The following is an 18,749-nucleotide window of genomic DNA, read 5'->3' as shown; positions in this document are numbered from 1 at the left end:
AAATTGTTCAGCCACTTTATGTACTTCACAGCCCTCCGTCGTGTCCTGTTTCAGCTTTGTTCGAACTCTAAGAGTGACTAACATCTAATTTCTCCTTACAATTTCCCCTCTGAATCACACATTAAGGTCAGGAGAATGGAGGAAATGATCACACGAACTAAAGAAGCTCTTGATTGTTAAAACAAATTCTCCTTGTCAGCACCTTAGGAAATGTATAGAGAACAGTATGGAGAATATGAATGCCGATATTAGGTTGTAAAATATTAACTCTGTCCAAGAGATTATAAAACTCGAGGGCAAACAAGCCTGGGGGGGGGGGGGGGTGTAAGCGCTCAGGATGGAAAATTCCATTTTTATGCTTGTGACAGCCTATATTGTATTTTTTTGAATTCGTAACGTTTAAGCACATGAGAGAACTCGTAGAACTTGATATTATCCATGTTTTGTGTCGAGAATCATGATGGATAACCAGGAACATAAATTCATACACTGTAGTTTCTCTGATTTAGTCCAACCCCTCGGTCTTTATAATTCATAAGTATCAGCTGAAATTTAACGGAAAAAATTAAAGTAACCAAGAGCGATAACCTGTAGTTTGTCTTGTTTTTGTTTGTTTCTGCGTTTATCCGGTTTTTTTTTTTGTTTGTTTTAGCTCTGTTGATTGTTGGTTTGTTCGCTTCTCCGTTTGTTTGTTTATCTTTTTTTTTTCTTTTTTTTATTCTCTCCAGTTCTTTGAGTTTATTTCTTTGTTTGTTAGGTTAGAATGGAGCGAGGAGTCCATGCCACTGCCTTTTTTGCTGTCATTTCCTGTCCAATTTGCTGATCACCAAATAATGTCGTGGTATGAGCGTTGTGGGGTGTGTAGGATATCGCTGAATCTATCTGAATCTATCTATCTGAAGCGTCCCCTGCTTTTTAACGACTTTGAGGTGAATAATTATTTTAGCCTAATGCTCAGTCACTGTGGGCGTTTATTCTTTCCCCTCCTAAACTGAGTTTACTCTCGCCTAAGCTATCCTATCAGCAAGTCGTTTCGTGGAACAGAAATTGTCTTCAGGATAAGCGTTCTTACCATTTCGAAGTGAACATCTGTATAGCTCCACTCTAAGACAGGGCTTACCGTACCACTGAACTGGGTTGATTCGTACAAATGGAGCTGTCACAGAAGGTTCTACTGTATTGGGCTTTACAAGCAATGGATGAGAGGACCCACTGAACACCTGAAATGTGATCAAATGAAAGAATAGAACAGAGCGTACGATTCTGTTATTTTTCATTTCTATGAAGGGGAAGCCTTTCCAGTGACATTTTTATCTATAAAAAAAAAGTTTGCAAAGCAACATTTCGACATAATTCATTTCATTTCAGCTGCAAAAGATCGTGTTACAATTTGAACAGCATCTCGCCTAAAGAAGGGTATTTCTCTCGGCGAACATCAAAGTAGTAGCGTGGAACAGTTCTGATATATAGCAAACAAGACCAATCATGGTTTCGTCATGGCTGGCGTTCTCTTCCCTTTCGTGAAGTCCTCTTGTTTCTACTTGGAGCTTTAACTGCCAAATGATGACATCGAGGTTCTCTCTGATTGCCTGTTTTGGTTTTGGGTTCTCGAAACGCGACTGAAAACTGCTCCATTTGAACAGAAACAAAAAACGGCAAAGGTTTGAAACGAGGCGTTAAATACAGACACTGATCACAGAATAGTTAAGACTACATCATTCCTTCTACCTTAGTTCCCACTCCGTTTTCGGTGTAGTTAAACCACGTGCTACCATCCATGCTGAAACTCAGAGTAAATTTGCGCACGAGCCAATATTTAGTCTCCTGACCTTGAATGGCCACGCCTTTTATTTCATCAGCGTAACCCAAGTCTACTTGAAAATATGGTTCGGCATTATCGCTGAAAGATAAGGGAGTTTGCCTGTTGTTGACTACGCGCATTTTTTTCCATAAGGAAAGCAGTCAGGGCATAGAGGAATTTGAACGATCTTTTAGAATATTTTTGTGTGTTATGTGCATGGATTGGCAGACGAAATGAAAGTCTTCATTGGCTTAGTGGAGATGGTTGCAAGATCGACATAAGTTAACAAAAAAGTAGTACCTGTGTACAAGGTAGTAGGGAATTTTTCGTCGAGCGTTCAACTCGGTATATACAAAGTATCTCACGAAATAGCATAGCGAATGACTGAGATATCGAGTTGAACACAAGAAGAAAAATCCTATATCTACGAGTAACCATGTATGATTTTTTTTTTAATCGTATTAAAACCATAGGCCACAATCCGAGAAATTTTTGATAATCGACCTTGGATTGAAAATTGTAAACGGTGTGCTGTTCATTCGTCAACCTAACAAAGTGGCGCGAAGGGTGAGTGACGTGTTAGCAGTTGACTGGCTATATGAAACACACGTGAAAAATACCGTCATTTTACCCTTGCGTTGTGTCGGCTTTCTCAGGGCTGGAAATCCTTTTATAATACCGAAGTTTTTCAGTATACAGTATTTGCATTTCAATGCCTTTCGGAGAGAGCTTTAATCATAACCATTTGGAAACCAAGCACTTGTTCTGTTTCGAAGCCTTCCGTAGGATGCCGTATAACTCTCGCCTAATGCTGTAAAGTCGAGAGTCACTCAGTAAACCGGTCTGTAAACCATAACTGCAGTCTGAAGGTTCAAGACAAAACTAAGACATCAATGATAAAGTGAATTATTATTAACCATGAATAGCGCCGAGCTTTTTCCATCTCTCGCAGCGTTGAAGAGAAATGAAAAATAGTCAATAAAGAGAAAAAGTCGGCAACTTGAACAATCAGTCGCTGTAACGAAGCGCTAGAGCTCGACTGCAAGCATTAGAGACTCTTTACGGCTGCCAATTTAGATTACTGTCTTAACTCTGTTGAAAACCAAATTATCTTGCAATCAGAGTGAAAACCGACAAGTAATATTTTTTGATAGCGCTAATTTGCACACTGCAAAAAAAACCTTTCAATATTGGTGTATAAAAATTTCATAGAGGAAAGATCCGAAACCTTCTATAACAAGACATTAAAAGATGATGCAAGAAAAAATAAACACATTTTTACCTGGATTTGGAAATGTGTAAACTCGTTTAAAAGCGTCAGATCCCTCGACACATTTCCTGCCTAATGCTACCACGTCTCCTTTCGCTGGAATATTACCACTGACAGACTGCAGGCACAATCCACCAGGGCTGCACTTGATTCCCTTCCCATACGCCATTCCACTGGTCTTTTGAAATCTAATTCAAAATTAAAACTTAAATGTTAATATTTTCTCTCAGCTCTGTGAAAACTGTTGTTAAAGCTTGCCAGTAGTTTTAGGGAAATGGAATTAGTGTTATATTTTACTAAGAGCGACTTCCAGAGGGTGACACGGTGATAACAAAAAGGAAATTTTCCACCCTTTCTGTTCCGATGGGTGTATTTTCTTATAAGCTGTTTGCTGGATAATGCATTGCAATTTTGAGAAGAAACACACAAGCGTCTCCCTGGGGAGCAGTGTCAAGAAATTCTTGACCATTAAGGAGAAAAAATCTCAATAAAATACATGGTTAAGAAGAGAAAAAAAAAAAAAACACGCATCTGGTTGGCTTTTGACAGTGCACTGAAAACACTGCTTACTGATGGTGGAATATGACCATATCTGATAAGGGTGGTAAGTTTCTGAAGAAACTGTGGTGCTGCGTCAGTGGGAGTAACACAGTAATTTTATAAACTGAGTCGGATAATGTAAATTAGCTATCGTCAAGAGTTTCGCTCTCACGAAGGGCTAACGCTCGAAGTGTTAGCTTTTAAACTCTTCACGGTGGCCAACTTACATTATCAACTTAGGTGATAAAACATAAATGACCTTCTTACCCCCACCGACGCGCGCAGCACCACAGTTTTTAATCAGAAACTTGCCCCCTTTATCGATATCTGATGAGGTTTTTGTTTTCCTGCTTTTTAGTTGAATATAATTATGCATCAGTTTTTCAAACTTTAATTAAACCCTTGGATCCCTAAGAGTAAAAAAAATCTTATTTTTCCTTACAATATCACCCCTGAATCACTCAGTAAGCTCATGAAAATAAAGGAAATGATCACCAACCAAAGAGGCTCGGATTGCTAAACGAACTCTCCTTGCCAGCACCTTAGAAACTGAATAGAGAACAGTACGGAGGATATGCATACTGAGGTTAGGTTGTAAAAGTTGAAGAGAAATTCTTTGAGCCTCAATCTTCACCTGTGTGTTTTATCATCGCAAGCACTAAACGACAACCCGACAGGGGTCCCCTCAGTTGGTACGCTGTCATTAATCATTGACTTGACGCACATTTCAGAGCATGTGTGCTGAAGGGAGCCATCCTTGAGTAGAAGAAACCATGACGAGTCACTTATACAGTCTGTGTCAAATACTAGAATTTCTGATTCATTGACTACACATGAGTGGGATTTGGTGCTGATACATAGTCCATTCGGGCTTCTTGGTGGACTGTGCTTTGGAAAACTTGAACAAAAGGAAAAAAATCTTCTTTTCATCCATCTTTTCTTCTATCCGACTAGCCTACCACACATCGATTCCAGCCCTTCCTCCCTCCTCCAGCCTCCCGTCATCTGGTCTGTGTATCGTCCGTCTGTCTTTGAGTCTATCTAAATCTATGAGCTTTTTGTCACAGTTGCTGTGATCTGATTGGCTAGGCTATTGGATATCTACTCCTTTAGTGGATGGGAATCAAATAAACAGCCCGATTAGTGTGCTGTTACAAAACGAAAACAAAAAAACAAGACTCATGCTGTTCAGTTTTGCGCGATTGCGATCGATCGTTCGTTCTCGATTTATATGTTCAAAGTTTATTTGGCTGTCTTCCTCGTCAACTATCACATTAAATGCAAATTTCGAGCTCTTGGTATAATTTACCAAACACTGTCACTCAGTTACGAAGCTGAACAAAATTAACTGCTTCAAGTTGCCTTTAAGTGATAACCAGGCAACGTGAGTTGTCGATGCTAGTTCAGAAGAGTCATATGAACATGGGCTCTTTCATCTGCGTCACACAGAATTAGTGACAGACTGCATGCAAAGGATATGTAACCAGCGAGGGTAATTTTGATTCATGCAGAGAAAACTCGCTAATAAGACAGCAAATAATAAGCCTACCACCGCAAGGGGGCCATGGCTTGCACAAGAGAGTTTCACGCGAGGGTCCCAGCTCTGAGCAGTCTTTTCCACCGTTCGCAGGTCGTGGATTGTTGAAGTACCTCGATCTGACTTTGTAACCGGTTGAACAGGTCTTGCTACAAACGCTCCACGCTGACCAAGAGCTGTAACCACCGTTGACTCAAGTAGTCATATGATATTATCCATAAGTATTGGGTCAGAAAATAGAGAACTTCTAACAACTTACATCTGAAATCGACCGGTCAGTATCACTCGGGGGTGGGGAGACAGATGTTTTCTGGTTGTGTTCTAATGACCCCCCTCCTTTCTCCTCCCTGTATTATTCTAATGATCTTCCATCGGTAGTCAATTTTCTCTATTCCCCCCCCCCTTTATACTCTGTTAACGACTGACCCCCCTCAGTTTCTCTGAGAACCATGTGATCCTCTAAGTCCTCCCACCCTCCCCCCCTTCTCCAGGGCGCTAACACTTATACATGTGTGCAGTTTGAGGCAATTTACCTCTGCAGTGAATCTTCCGAGGAGAGCATGACACTTAAACTGATACCCAAGTTCTTATCTTATCTTTACCTGGCAGTGGTGTCTTTTTTGGGCAAATGAGGTCTGGTTCCTTGTAATCTGAGAGATATAAAATCAAAGCTTAGTTAGGCATAGAAGTAAGATGTAAACTGCGTCTCTACTTGGTATACCACATCCCTAGTGCACTAAAAAACTCAAACAATAAACCTGCCTTGTCTTAGCTCCTTCAGCCAATACCATTTTCTCCTTGGAAAGGCCATTTTGCCAGAAATCCATGGAGAAGGAAGAAAGGGCCATTTTTGTTGCGCCACAAAGGTCCCCCAGGGTATATGTCCCACAGACGAATCACTCGTTGTAAGCAATGCCACTCGATTTCGCCTTGGGAACCAAGGCATTCGGTTGCTTATGGCAAACTCTCCACTCGACCAGTCGTTAAATCGTTTGACCATCATAACGTCTGTTTGATTAGGAAAGTTTCCAGTGAAGGTGTAGTGATTCGGAGCTTGCCAAACTCCACCCCAGCATCCTGGCTGAATTGCATCGAGTCGATACAGAAACGGGCTGTTATTGGTCGAATCATGCTTGATGATGTCAGCTTTTCCTAAAATGGAAAAGTCTGCCCATCTGAGCTTACCGACCAGTGCGTACGCATTTCGCTGGAGGACTGTTCTTTCATTCCAACCCTTGTTGGTGAGTGCTTGTATCTGTGTATCGTACGTACGGTTTTAGATTAAAAAATAGTTTTGCATTTTATCTTTCAAACTCATTCAAATAGAGCGTATTAGAGCTGTTGTAAACGTAGAGAACTGAAAGGTACTTTCTCGTCCGACTCATCTACAATTGCAATTAACTTTGTGTCGTGTCCCCCTTAGTAAAACATTAAGTGATCAATTTGTGAGATCTGGTAAACCAGATCAACAAAAAAGTGACCCGTAACGGTGTAAGAATCGGAGCAGCCTTTCTGTACAATCAAATAATACGGATTGTAATGGCAAATTTACCAATAAAGTCCATCCCCCGCCAAACCTTCTGGATTGATCACAAATTGTTTTGACTGGCTTTGTGCAGGGTCCATCCAAATGCAGCTGGTAAACTCCATCACGTTCAAAGCCATCCTCAAAATACTGCTTACAGCTAACTGTAAAACAAAATCATAATTTTAAAATCTGATTTAAGATATCAAAGCTTTTACATGAAAAATTCAGTACAGTTATTTTTGTCGGAAATTTGATGATTGGATGCTTTTAAAAGAATAAAGAAAATTATTCGAGAAAGGCTTTGAACAAAAGGATAAAGAAACCGGATTAAAATGTAATCCTGGCTGAGTGCTAATGAGCCCTCAAACAACTGGGCCCTGTGAGAAGAGAAGAACCGTAAAAGTAGAGAGTCTAGCCCCAACAGCACGCCACAGAGTTCCAAACAGAGCCATTCTATGCCAATTCCAACCCACTCCCGTTGAAGCTACTTTGTCGTTTAATGTTGGCCTCCTATGACTCAAGCATTCCAATAAAAAGTTACGGGAAGCGCAAAAGAAACGAAAACGAAATGAAGAAGTAAGTCAAGAGAGGGATTCGCTACTTCCCTGAGAGTAACTCGCAGAATCAGTTTAGTTCGGTAATTCTTGCCACCATTTTCTTTGAGAGTACTTACCATAGCACTTGGTTTTATAACAAGTTGACATTTCAAGCGTCTGTCCTCGGCAGTCGCCATCACGAACACACGAACGAATACGATACCGCATTCCTCCTCGTTCGCAATACTGACTGCACACTGACCAACGAGACCACGGGCCAAAATCCTGTTCATCACCTTCTGCAGTATAGAGAAAAAACTGGTCGGCTTCTGAGCTCTCATGAGTCTCTTTATGAAAACGAGTCCTTTTTCTGCAGTGACTCATACGTGTGCTGACATATATGTATGTATATTCTTAAATAAGGTTTTTTTTTCCTATTTTTTTTCAAAATGATGACCGCATAGTAATGTTCACACTAACGAAGAACGAGTTCATTCTTGTAAAGAGGAAAGGAGAAATGAAATATGCTTCGGGCTCGTTTTTTGATTTACCAGCCTTTCTTATTTCTGCAACACCTCTTTGACTTATTCTCCTTTTCTTCGGCTGGCCCAATCATAATGTGGGTAGCATGTCAGTCATGACAGATGCACGAGACTAAGCTACCACAACTTGGTGGCTATAACACAGTGGTTGAATGTCATGGGGCAAGGCATACGCGAGGGGATCAATTCTGGCCGGCTGAGCGCCAATTTCCCTACCCGCTGTGTAGCAAAATAAGCGAAAGAAATTGAAACGTCTGCAGTGATCTTTAATAAGATAAAACGTAGGGAGAGGGAGAAATCGACTTTTGTGGCTGTTTGTAACTCTTGTGAGACAACCTAGTTCTACATACACGTTATCCCTGAAAACCTTCGCACATGCGCAGACGTCTGACGGCTTTGTTGGTAGCTATAGCTTGTCTAGTTTTTTCTCTTCTTTACGAATGGGTGAAGACGAAAACCCTCCAGGTGACATATTGAATTCAAGCAATTGAATTCATGAACATCTCGTCTGTCACTATGAAAAACCATAATTCTGAACAAATTTGCCGCCTGTTTACTAATTTCGTAAACGTTTACTATTGACATCTAAAGCAGGTTTTGCAATGGATAATTTTTGGTTCACAGCCCCCTTTGTGTACCTGACCTGAAATATCATCACAATTAACCCACAATATTTTCTAAAAGACGAAATTATTTCCTGATTAAGCATAAGAGTGTTTAGGGAAAAAAACAAACAAACAAACAAACATTTTGACTTACCTGTTGTCGCCAAAATTGCGAGTATCCCAAACAATAACACAGGTAACAAAACTCGTGACATACCGTACGCCTTATGACAAGTTGTTTCCAGTGTTTCGATGTAACGACGTGTTATCATAAAAAGAAAGGTAATGGAGAGTAAAGTAAGAAATGCTGAGGCAGTTTCGGCCAAAATTTGTGAGTAAGAAGTGATTGACTAAAAAATAGTAGAACTCAATTCACCCCTTTATGACATCATTGCAAGAAATGACTTTTTTGCGATTCACTACCCAAGTCCAGGACATTGAATCGAAAATGACATAAACTTGACATTTCTTATATCGTGTCACTGGCTACCATAAATTGTTACTAAGAAAAGAAGAGAACTCTTCAAAGAAATTTGAAAATTGTTTCTTAATTGCTTAACTTCCGAAGACTAGCAGAGGGTCTGGATGGGGTTAACTGATCACTGACAAATGGCCAAATTTTTTAACTGACAATTGACAAATCGCTGAGAAACTAACTGACAACTGACATTTGTGGTGGGCTTTTACTGACAACTGACAAAAGCCCGGATCGCCCTTGGTATCCTAAAAACTGGATGTAAGATAAGGACAGTAGATCTATTGTGTTCAAAGAAAGTACATTTTCTATTACATATCAGTAGGAGTACGCCAGAGTGTCCTATTTCGTTAATAATTACCGCATGTGCCATCCACATGAAGGTCATGTGTCACATATCAGTTATATGGTCTCTGATACCCAACTCGGTCTTCAACTTACGCGATGGCCGTGAATGCTGGTATTTTAAGAGCTGTTGTAAGCTTTTACTGAATTGAGTCGGAAACGACATTGGAGCGTCACAGAAGCCGCATTCCTATCAAAGATGTTAAAACCGCACTGGCGCTGATAAAGCACCCTACTTCGTTTCTTGGTCTAAAGGACTTGTCTAGTAAATATGGCCTCGGAGATTTTGATGTGAATCTTTATCACATGGCTCCGAAATCAGGCGGCAAAAGCGATATAATTTTGCGCTAACTACGGACGAGCAATGGAATTTGGAGCTTCCTACCATGCTGGCTGGAACAGGAAGCGAATTAAAAATTATGTATTGGAGTGGTTTGGTATTGGTAGATTTATATCAGTTAATAGCCTACTCCTTATCATAAAACGCCCATTAGATGTCGACTTATAAGCGCCGTCAGAATTTTCTCATTCTTGAATTCATGTAAATTATGCTTTATGTAGATTATAATGACATAGCTAAAGTGACTGTGAAAAGTTTAATGATAATTATAATAATAATAATAATAATAAAAATAAAAATAATGATATTTATGTAGCGCCTATCCAGTGATAGATCTAGGCGCTTAACAAAGTGAGAGGAAATTCAAAATTAAAGTTAATTAAAGTAAATAAACTTAAAACTGAAGTAAAAGTATATAAAGTCTATTCAGTCCTAATGGCTAAAGTAAAATCTTATGTGTCTCATAAAACTCAAGTCTTACTTAAACTTCTCGAAGAAGGAATGCACCGCCTGCACAACAGCACAGCTTCAATTAACAACGATTATCTCCAAGATATTGAATTGAGCGCATTACTCACAACAGTTGTGGAGAATCTACATGCAGTTTCACATTTTAAGCATGAGACCTTCACCTCATTACAGTATTTCCAAGATTTTGGATTAATTACCAAGGAGTCGTTGAAGAGAGTAACGAAATGGGCAGCCAAGCATTCATGAAAAACCCTACTATCCTAACCCTCAGACCAGCCCGGAGTTTGCAAAAGTAAACTTTGTGCGACCTCTACCTTCAGTAGAGATCGACCCCGAGATTGAAAGTGCTATGAAAGAATTTGTGGAGAAATATCGTCCTTTGAGGCAAAGGACAGTTTGGGAGGAAACTATCAAGGGCAGGGCAGGGGCTTTACCACCGGCCGTTTACAGGGAGCAACAAGATTCCACCAAAGTGGACTTGTTGGCGGGAATAGGTAACGATTTCAACTCGGGAGATCAGTCAGTAAGGTTCAGCAGCGACAAAGGAGCTGTTCAAACTACTGCGAAAGGTGGGAATGTAACAGATATCACATTTGTTGACAACTGTATCGTCGCAGTGTCAGATAAGATCTGTTTTAGAGTACTGTGCGCCAGTTTTCCATGACGCGCTCCCACAGTATCTTAGTGACGACATTGGACGAGTGCAAAAGAGAGCGCTCTCCATCATTTGTCCTTATGCGTCATATTCCGAATGTTTGGCCAGGTTCGACTTAGTAACCTTGCACGCGAGACGCGTGGCTCTGTGTAGCAAGCTTTTCGAGTCTATCACGTCATGCCCGGATCACAAACTCGTGCCTGTCTTACCCTTAAGAGAGAACACAGCTGCAGATATAATCTAAGACAGTCCAGGGCTTATGCCATGCCCCGTACACATACAAATCGTTTTAAGAACACTTTTATTCCAAGTATGTGTACATAATTTTGGACTAGTTTGTACATATTTGTATATAGTTTTTCGCATTTGTGGTTTTATTATAATTTCAATTGTATTTATTCCTAGTTATAAGTAATTGTAACGCAATTCAGTCTACGGACTGCCATGTTCGATATTCTAATAAACTATCTATCAGCTGCTGACGGTGTGAACACATGCAGACGAATATGACACGGACTCAGAAAACGACCGTTTCTGACCAAGAGGATAAAGATATTGCCCCAATTACGGTTTCTAGATTTGGGCGGCCAGTTCGCGCCCATTTTCGCCTGGGTTTCTTAGTTACGCTTTCTCTGATAGCCTAGTTGAAAAGTACACAAAAGAACGTTCCTTTCCAATCATTTCATCGGAGCGAACCGCAACCGAAGCTTTGTAAAATAAAACATAAATCCAATATACTATGCTAGAGGACTCTTCACAAGTTTTGTTTTCTTTCTGATGATTGCACGGGAAAACGGAAGTTTGTTTTCAGAAGAGTCGTAACTGACTTAAACAATGACTGAAAGTCATTTGAAAGATCTTATTTCATTCCAGTACTAAGAAAAAGCAGTTCTTATTGTATCAGTTTTCGACTAAATTTTCGAGTGTACTCTATATATATGTGTTTTTCAGCTAAAATTATAGGGTCGGAAAGTAATAATTAACTTGCCAAGTTAATCATTAACAGTCATTTAACTGACAACTGACAAATGGCGGAAAATTTAACTGACAACTGATAAATGGCCGAGATTTTAACTGACAACCGGACATTCGTACCCACCCCCCCTTCCCCCCCCCCCCCCCATCCAGACCCTCCTAGCAGTGTGGCGGTCAGAAAGTCGGGGTCAATATAATCGATAGCCTTATATTACATTATGAGACAAACGATTAAACGTTCATTTATCAACAAATCCACGATGAAGAACAACATTTTCTCTGACATGGTTTTAGTTTATACATTATTTTTATATGGCAAGGTAGTCCAGAGGTAAATCTCTGACCGTCGGGATCCTGCTATACAGACTGTTTCCACTGAAATGGTCATAAGCTGCGTATTTTTGTTCGCGAAAACCGGCAGACTCAAAATATAAACATACACGGAACATAAAAAAAGTTTGGTAACCTCGCTTGCTTGAGTCGTGCTGGGGAATATTGGCCCAAGGTCGCTTCGCTCGGCCCGTACCACCACGACCTCGGACCTCGGGCGAACAATAATTGTGGTTCTATAACTCTATGATATTGAAAAAACGACTTCTTAGTACTTTTACAATTTTATTTTACAAAAACACAGATTTTTTTCTCTGTTCTTTAAACCCAATTAGTCCCGAAGCTTCAAAAATTTACACAACTACTAGAACTTTTTCCTAAATTCTAGAATCTATGATCAGGTGTTCTAACGACACACTCGTAATCTACAAACGTGTGCGCCTTAGCAGGTCAAGTTGTACAGAAGTGGAGCATTCTACTCTTTTGTTGTCCACATCAATTATTCTAGTAAATATTTCAGTTTACCCAAAGAACGGCCGATGTTATTTCTGAGGCTTGCTTCATTGCAAGGACCGGAGATCACCATGATGAGCTGAACCGCGATGTACCTCAGCGTGATCGCAGTCGCTCTGACATCGTCAGGATTTGAATGAGTTTTAACAGTAATGTCAGTTTGGATGCATTTTTAAGTTTAAATTCATCAAACCTGTTTTGTTCTATTTTGTTTTTAACCACGAAACTACATATACTAGAAGAGTGTTAGTTGTGTTCGAGTTTTATTACCGGATGATTCGTTTACAGTCTAACTGATCCTGAGATCCTACAAAACTCTGATTTTCCATTTCGTTTTATCCTTAAGGACTTTCGTCCTTCCACGTGTTATAAGCATTAGAGTTATCACTTATATTGTCATGGGCTTAGTTTTCCACCGGGTAGTGTCTGTGTTACATGACGTCATAATCTTTATCGTATTACAGTATATGAAACGTGATTAGTTAACAGATCAGTCGAGTTAGTGAACGCACGTGTTTGGATATCCTCTTGAGAACTAGAGCCGCAAATATTGGTAAGTATATTCATTTTATGATGTTTCGCTTTTCAGTATCCTGTTACGTTTCTAAAGCTAAATACATCGAATTAGTTAGCGTTTTATGATCTTTTTTCAGTTGACTTTTTTTTATCCATGGACATTAGAGAATGAAGTAAATGAGTGCGACAGCGACCGTTTATCGAGTACATATCCAATACAACCACAGTCTGTCTCGCACATGTCAAGTCATTTTCCTTTTCGATGTTGTCATCATAAACGCATGTTTTGATTCTATCAGTCCCCCCCCTTTTCTCACAGTTATAACTTAGAGCGGTTGCTTCAAAACATAGGTAATCCCCTCCGCCTTCCCCCCGCCCTCCCCCCTCTCCCCACCCTCCCCTCTCTCCTAGCCCTCTCCCTCTCCCAGCCCTCCCCCTCTCCCCGCCCTCCCCCTCTCTCCGCCCTCCTCCCTCTTCCCGCCCCCCCCTCTCCCCACCCTCCCCTCTCTCCCCGCCCTCCCCCTCTCCCCGCCCTCCACCTCTCTCCGCCCTCCCCCCTCTTCCCGCCCCCCCTCTCCCCACCCTTCCCCTTCCCCCCGCCCTCCCCTCTTTCCCTCGCCCTAGCCCTCCACCTCGTCCTCCCCTCTTCCCCCCCGCCCTCCCCTCTCTCCCCGCCCTCCCTCTTTCCCCCGCCCTCCCCTCTTCCCCATACCCTCCCCCTCGCCTTACCCTCTTCTCCCCCGCCCTCCCCCATTGACTTAAATCTGACAGTTTGTCAAGGTTTCATTTCTTTATTCGTCCCTTTGCTATTCTTTATTTTTTCGTGTTTTTAAATCGAAAACATCGCATTATTAGCCCGCACATATGAGGAAATTTGAAATATTTTCATTACAATATCATGAAATTCACAAACAATATACTGGAGAACCTTTTTTATTAATAGCTTTGCACTAAGTTTCCAGTATTTACTACGATGTAGTAACAGCTTTGAATGAAAGTTTACTTGGTAATATGACGTAATAACCTCGTATTTGTGTATTTAACAACATATTCTTTAATAATGAACGTAAGTGGTGTCCCACCACAGATCGACATCGCTGCCATTTCATGAAACCCTTTGACAGTTATCTTCCATTTCAAGATCTTTATGAGAAAATGTTTTTTTCCTAATGTTATTAGCTCACTGTAAGAGCCCGTGGTCTCTTCGTTAGTTACTGTCTAAAAGAAATCAGAACTCAACGGAAAGACCATAGGTCAACCAGACACCTTTTAGGCTGATGGCAACGATATCTTTCTGTGTATCACAAGCGGTACCTCTACGAAATACATAGCGTGGTTTCTTTCAGATTCAGAGCAGACTGTCAAAGCACATGATATAGATTATTATTACAGAAAAAAAGGGAATAGTATTCCGTTCTTCAAATGATTAAGAAATACCTATAACTCATACATAAAACAGGACCATTTAATACAAAACTAGCAGTACCTTTTAACAACTGTCGTAAAATGAAATACCTGTAAATACTTCCTAATAATTCTGGTCCATACTTTACAATTTCACACGTAAATTTACAAAGTTGCCGTGGTGACTCATTTGATTTTGCTGTTGTTATACCAATTTGTTGTTATACCGATCTGATTCCAGACTGTTACAGTGTAACAGACGTATTTACTGCTTGACCTCAAATCTTCGCTGATCTCATTGAACATCGGTAGAAAAAGGTCAGTGAAGACTCTTATCGAAGGATTGATATGAACGAACAGGCAATACTCAAACCGAACCTTCCAGAACATATAATCATCTGGAATTGTTTCCAAAATTTTAAGTTACACAGTGTGATGATCGGTCTGTGCGAAAGTGGGATCTTTCTACATGACTAGGGTGAAAAGGTGTAACAAGTGAGACTCGATTTCTGAAAAAAAACTCTCCGTATTTGACTTTTGAACTATAGATAAGACCCTTTTTTTTTCAAGGTTTAGAGCGCTATTCGAGTGAGTACCGTAGAACAAAAACCAAAGAAATCACAATGGTCAACCAGAAATAAAAGAAACTATACCTTTAACACTTAATGAAAAAGTAAAAACAGCCGAGCTGCCTAAAGCGCGGGAAAACGTTGTTGACCAAGTCGTGATTGGTTTTAGTTTTTCATCTGATTGGTTGAGAGAGTGACACGAGTTTTCTGGACAGATCACAGAGCGAAGTAAAGCAAAGCTAATGCAATCCCGGAATACTTTCGACATTTGACTGACAATTTCTCTAAACATCATGGGACATACAGTCCCAAACAATAAGGAAACAAAATAAAAAAAGAACAACTTTCACCTTTTGAGTTTTTATATCAGACCGATCTTGATTTCAATCCACATTAAAAAGTAACAACTGAGATTCAGTTTATGAAAAAACGAAAAAAAATAGCGCTCAATTTTTGATCAGACACAAAAACGAACCTGTTTGGCCGAATAGGACTGATAGTGACAGTTAATCCCCTGGGAGATACTTAGTAATTGAACAGTCTCTATGTTATCATCATTATCAAGTCGTATTTAAATGGAAAAGCCTTATTGGCTGGTTGTTGATCAAACATAAAAAACTCTTGCCATAAAATACTTTTGAAAGATAATTTTCTAATTAAGAGATGCATTTACTGATATAAAGTACCGATTAGATTGTTGGCTATTTGCACCACTTTCCCTTCGCCCTCCCCTCCCATATCGTCGACCCCAACAGATACATGACCGAAAGAAATAATGGCTGAAAGTAAACCAAACGAAAAATTAAATTGGGTGACATTTGTGTTTCACAAAGGGTTAAATAATTAAACAGTTACACTTTATTTGGCCTTTTAACTGAGTGCTATCAGTCAGTTAGAATGCCAATCAATAAAAGCTAAATGGTAATGCTATTATCACCACAGTAGATAAACTTTTTTTACTCCAGGAACGTAATAGTCACTTGACCATGACCAGCGTTGTTGTAACAACATTCATTGTCCTGGTTGTTTCCATCGTTGTAAGAGCCTCCCCCACCCCCACAGGTATCATAACCATCATCTCCGCTGCTTCCCCCAGAGTACCCTCCTCCTCCTCCTCCTCCTCCTCCTCCTCTCCATCCATAAGCTCCACCACCTCCACCAAACCCACCATCGACATCGTTTAACTGGGCTCTTCCACCCACCCCTCCCTGAATAAATCCCTTACCACCTTCTCCACCCCATCCTTTGATTCCATTAAAATTCATTCCACTTCTTCCACTGGAATAAAATCCGCCACCACCACCACCTGAAATACAATGAATATATTTAGATTTTTTAGTAAACAAAAACGAAATTTTGTTTTTATTGGATGTTAACCCATTCGACTTTTTGGAAATTTTTTTACTCCTATTTTAAAACGCTCCAATAAAACCATAACAGCTCGGCCAAACCTTAATACAATGCTTTTTAATTGAGCCGCTATTCGTGAGCTTTGATATTTGTATATAGCTTCTGTAATACCTAGCTGTACAAAGGGTTTTTTTTAACCTGTAACCTTTATTATTATTCTAATTTCTTCACATCAGATGGTCATTACTACGCTGGCTTGCAAATAGCAAAGAGCTAATCGCGGCAAGCCAGACTGTTGACATATAATTTTACACAATTTTATACAATATATACTCACATACAATAACAATATGTAGACATTAATCTTCGTGCTTACAAACATCTAGGTATTAGGATAATATATATGTAAAGAGGAAAACTACAGACTAAACATAATAACAGGTTGTAATTAATCTTTCATCTTATTAATTAGGGTATCTATGTCGACATGGAGTTTTCAGTTTCAGGAATTTCGATTAATTTTCCTTTTTTCTTATCTTACTTTTCCTGTTCAAGATACTGTAAGTTGATTTAACACATTACCTAAAGTTTAATTTAGCTGATTATTATTTGACCCGTACGGCCCCGCGCGCGTAATCTCATTAAAAACCATAGTAAAAGCTGACTTGTGTATGGGCGGACGGGTTAATGAACTATAAGTTTCTTGTTCTGCCCCAAAAAACAAAGGAAAACTTTTCCTGTAGGATATTTATCGTGATTGTTTAGCGTACGCTCATGCACCGCGTCCTAGTTTGGTTGAACCAAATTTTCGAAGTGGTCCTATGATAAGATGCCTGTTGATTAGTTTGATCGGGCTGGACGGGAAAATATTTGACTCTCGGTCGTGAAGCACGGACCGCGCTGCACTCGGTCCATACGCCATGAACTCGAGCCAAATATTTTCCGTTCTCCGGCCAACACTGCTACCGCGACTCGTCTTTACAGTAAATATGACCTATACGGCCTTCGATAAGGAGGAACTGCTGTTTATGTGAGCAGTAACCTAGATGTTATCGATATTTGCAGATCAAAACTAAATAGCTTAACTTTTAGATATGATCTTTTATAAACACGCAGCAAGTTCTATTTTCCATATAAGTATATTTCAGCGCATCGCACGAGATAATTATATTTTATCCGAGATGTATTAAAGAGTTATGTGCCTCCGATGCGTATATCGAGTTATGGATACGCGCGGGAAGTTTGGAGAGCAGAAGAGAGGAGTTACTCAAAGGGCAGCCGGAACCAACTCTACCTTCCGGAGTTATCAATGTGTCACGCGGGTAATCTTTTAGAGGACGGGTAGCTTGCAGACCAGACTGAACTCAGGGTTGTCGGAACAGCAACAAGAAGATTTATTCCAAAAATGAACCTAGTTTCCACGAAGTAAACCTCTACAACAGCTCTACAACAGCACAATAAACTTACACGGCCTCCGCCAACTTCAAGAAACGCTGCTTCCATCCGCAGTTGATTGAAACACGACCAACGTCAAACTCTCTTCGCTTGTGAAACCTTGTTAAAAACTTCGCTTGGACTCACCTACTTATATACTTACACAATAAAATTCAAAAACTTTCTAAATAGTCTAATCATAGAAATATTACAAAACATACTGCTTAAGGAACGCTCACGCAAAATACTAAAATAACCGAACTATGAACTCTCGCGAAGCATCCAGAAGGTCATGCTAGTCACGCAATACAATTTTTCGTAAGACAATGCAACACTAAAACTAATATCAACCGTTTAAAAAAATAAGGGAAAAAACCTACAAATTTCCATGTGATAGATTTACCTCCTTGAATTGCTTGTTATTAGAATTGACAATCAGAAACTGCGATCCTTTTTGTCGAAAATCTTAAAAAAATTCAGTATACGATTTCATAGGAAAATCATCTATTAAAGAACACTTTTAGGACATACATTTATCAACACTTCAAAATAACATTTGTCCCAACGTCGAGAAGCCTCAGTTGAAGCCAACAAAGCTCAGTTTTGTTTCAGCCGTATTCGTGCATCGCGTTTGGAAAATAAAGTATTCTCGACTCCAAAACTAATTCCGCCGCTTTGAAGAGCTACATACTCATTGCTTTTCGAAACGATTATCATTTAGCAAATTCTCTTTTCAAATAGAGCTCCAAAAGGTCTTTCTCATTTGGGATAGAACGGAAAAACAATTTCGAAAGTTTTGAAACCTCGCGGCTAAACTCGATGGGAACTTATCACCGACAATGACGTCAGCCTAAACCAACTCGATGAACCATCCATTTCTTTTTCATAAATTTAAGCCAATCAGAGAGCGCATTATCATGTAGCTATGATATAATATTAAAAGAAAGGCTGAAATGAAAGGAATCATCACGATATACCCTTACCTGACCATCCATTATCAGCAGTATGTGCAC

General features: G+C 39.9%; 1 protein-coding gene and 1 pseudogene across 1 annotated transcript in view; both read right to left on the bottom strand.

Moving 5' to 3' along the window:
* LOC111346231 (uncharacterized) overlaps window positions 1–18,749 on the bottom strand; it is a 190,575-nt gene that overhangs the window by 86,121 nt on the left and 85,705 nt on the right.
* LOC148737035 (uncharacterized) lies at window positions 526–8,574 on the bottom strand (annotated as a pseudogene).

The sequence above is a fragment of the Stylophora pistillata genome, chromosome 2, assembly GCF_964205215.1.
Source record: "Stylophora pistillata chromosome 2, jaStyPist1.2, whole genome shotgun sequence".
Lineage (NCBI taxonomy): Eukaryota > Metazoa > Cnidaria > Anthozoa > Scleractinia > Pocilloporidae > Stylophora > Stylophora pistillata.
The sequence above is the reverse complement of the archived record's forward strand: the minus strand, read 5'-3'. Positions and strand labels throughout refer to the sequence as shown.